The sequence below is a fragment of the Podarcis cretensis genome (genome assembly GCF_951804945.1).
Source record: "Podarcis cretensis genome assembly, chromosome: 6".
Lineage (NCBI taxonomy): Eukaryota > Metazoa > Chordata > Lepidosauria > Squamata > Lacertidae > Podarcis > Podarcis cretensis.
This window is the reverse complement of record NC_137175.1, coordinates 65,880,934-65,884,222: the sequence shown is the minus strand read 5'-3', so window position 1 is coordinate 65,884,222 and position 3,289 is coordinate 65,880,934. Positions and strand designations below refer to the sequence as shown.

The 3,289-nt window shown below is 39.9% G+C and overlaps 1 protein-coding gene across 2 annotated transcripts in view; it reads left to right on the top strand.

Moving 5' to 3' along the window:
- Positions 1 to 3,289, top strand: part of NEGR1 (neuronal growth regulator 1) — a 460,490-nt gene that overhangs the window by 272,451 nt on the left and 184,750 nt on the right. The window lies entirely within an intron of this gene.

Genomic DNA, 3,289 nt, shown 5'->3' with positions numbered 1-3,289 from the left:
ACTGTTCACTACTACAGTGGTACCTCAGGTTAAGTACTTAATTCGTTCCAGAGGTCCATTCTTAACCTGAAGCACCACTTTAGCTAATGGGGCCTCCTGCTGCTGCCAGAGCACAATTTCTGTTCTCATCCTGAAGCAAAGTTCTTAACCCAAGGTACTATTTCTGGGTTAGCGGAGTCTGTAACCTGAAGCATATGTATCCTGAAGCATATGTAACCTGAGGTACCACTGTATTATTATTATTATTAATTAAATTTCTGTCTTGCCATATATCCATAGATCTCAGGGCAGTTCATGACATATAATTACAATATAAAAACCACAAAGTACATAATAAAAATAGGAACAAAAACCAATAATCCCCTCTTCCAAAATATATTTAAATATGCCAATCAGCCAAAGACCTACTTAAAAAGGAACATCTTCGCCTGGCACCTAAAGGTGTATATTGAAGGCACCAGCCAAACCTCCCTGGGGAAGGCATTCCACAAGCAGGGAGCCACTGCAGAAAAAGGCCTGTTCTCATGTTGCCACCCTCTGGATCTCTCGAGGAGGAGGCACATGAAAAAGGACCTCAGAAGATGGTCTCAGGGCCCAGATAGGTTCATATGGAGAGAGGCGGTCCTTGAGGTATGGCGGTCCTGAGCCATTTAAGGCTTTATAGGTCAAAACCAGCACTTTTAATTGTGCCTGAAAACTAATTGGCAGCCAGGCCATGATTTGTACTTCATATGTTCAAATCATCTTGCCCTGGTGAGCAACCTGGCCATTGAATTCTGCAGTAGCTGAAGTTTCCGAGCTGTCTACACACTGCAGTAATCTAGGTCCATGAGTCAACATCACTGATGTAATGCAAAGTTGCATTTGAGTCAGACAGAGGGACAGGAGCGAATGTGTGAGAGAGAAAGCACAGCAAACCCCTTTGAATACCTGTTTGAACTAATTATTCTGGATAGATATATAGGCCATTATGAGTTATGCCCCATGTTTAGCACTAACTAGGATGTGAAAGCTGCTGCCAGCAATTAACAATGATTAATCTTTGTTTTGAAGCGATAAAAGTGTATGGTGACAGCTAGAAGCAGGCCCACCTTGTCATAATTAACTCAGAATGTATTTTCTATTTGATGCACTTTATAATAATCTTTTAATTGCTAATAGGCCGTTAAAGGTCAAGGCTCTTAGTGGAGGCATCATCTGGTAAGTGGCACTACAGTTCTGACCTAGCATTATTCTGGTACCCTCAGCAAGTGCACAGTTCTATACACTGCTTTTGATATGCCAGCACATACAAATTTTATTCACTTCACTGTAGTTGTTCCCTATCTGTCCCGTTCCCCCCCCCCCCGCACCATAAAGCTGACGTTGAAATCAGTCTGCAAGGAATCCATCAGCAGTAGATAACAACATTTACATGACAGTAAATTTCTAGCTGAAATCCACGGGTTTGTTAAACTACATTATCTAAACACTTTGTATAATACCTATGGCAAGGAGGAAGTTTGATGATACAGGTTAATCAAAAGCTGGGAACAAGACTACTACTACTACCTCAAAGAGGCTTCATTTTTTGCCTCGGCAATAAATTGGAAGCAAATGATAAATCAAGACACAGCCATTTTTCTTTCCAGCACAGCCATCGCTTACTCTGTCAGGCAGCCCTAGGCTAAGGCTGAAGCTACCTTTGCACATAAGGCAAATGGTGTTTAAGATGCGATAGGTGAGAACTTTTCCAAGCCCTGGTTATCAGTAAAAAAATTCTGCTAAAGATCTAATAATTTAAATGCAAGGCTAAAATGTATACTGTAGCTTTATTTGGTCAATGGCTGGTTTGTGCAGGCAAAAAAAGGAAGGAAGAAATGGAGCTGGAAAAATGCAGGAGATTATGCTTTCTCTTCCCTCCATGTACCAATATGAGTAAGTAGATATAGGGTGTGCTCTGTGTTTAAAATGCTGTAGCTCTTACTTGATTTATTATTTGGCTTGGGCTACTGGCTAGCCCAGGCTAACCAATGAAGCCATTCATCTGGAAATGAGGAAGAATTTTACTCTCTGAACATAGCCAAACTAGCATATCCACATTGGGCAGCATTGCTTCACACGCACACTGAGCAAGTACACACAATACAAGCATTTATCACAATACAAAGGACACCCAAGGTAATCAGAAATTAGCAATAGGTATCCTTTGTATGGTGTAAGCAGGCTGCACTCACTGGGGAAGATTGCAATGGCACAATCAATATACGAACTTGCATTCATGCGTGTTTTCTTCCTTACACATCTTCATATGTACCATTCTTCTAATTCATTTTACGTATGTTTTATGTATTGTGACCATGTTTTGTACCCTCATTTTTGTTTATAACATCCACTCTGTCTTGCTTATGGGTCCTATTGACTTTGAGATTTTTGTGCTTTGATCATATTACACTGGTGGACTTCAAGTCCATTTCTGGGTCCAGCTCAAACTGCTAGTTTTAACTTTGAAATGTCTGACTCACTTATGGACAGCTCATCACATGCACTTAGTTTTTTTGACACTTAGAGGTGACTTATAAATTGAATGAATGAATGAATATCCAGTACTTGAGATCATCTTCTGAGAACCTTCTCCAGGTCCCTCTGTCAAGTAAGGTGTGGTGTGTGGCTACTTGGAAGGGGGCCTTGGTGGTAGCACCTGCCAAATATCCTTTGTACTCTTTTCAACCCTAGGTAAAGACATTCTTTAATATTCTCTCAGACTTTTAGAGATTAGTGGCTTTTTAAATATTTTGAAGGCTTTGGTATGTTGAGAGTGTTAAGATCTGCTTATGAGACTTATTGTGTTGATTTTCATTTTTTTGCTGTCTTAAAAAAATGCTGGCTTTCTCTTTTTTATGGTTTGGGGGCATTTTAGTGCAAGGCACCCACAAAACCTTGGATAATGAGTGGCATGCAAATATTTTTAGTAAATAAATTTAAACCATACCTCAATTTGCTATTAGCCACAGGAAAAGAACATGTTGGCATATGAGCATTTGCAAATACCATACCTCAATTTGCTATTAGCCACAGGAAAAGAACGTGTTGCCATATGAGCATCTGCAAGCTTTCATCTGAAGGGCAGTTTCATGTGGGAAAACAGCATGGGGTAAAGAATTAAAGCACCCGTTTCCCATTACCACAGCCCTAGCTGTATCCTGGATAAATTAGGCTAGATCTACACTGACTTGTTTAATGTTATTTCCTCCTATTAGAATGTTATTAGATATGTTATTCAAAAATGTCACAGGGCATACTTGTTAAT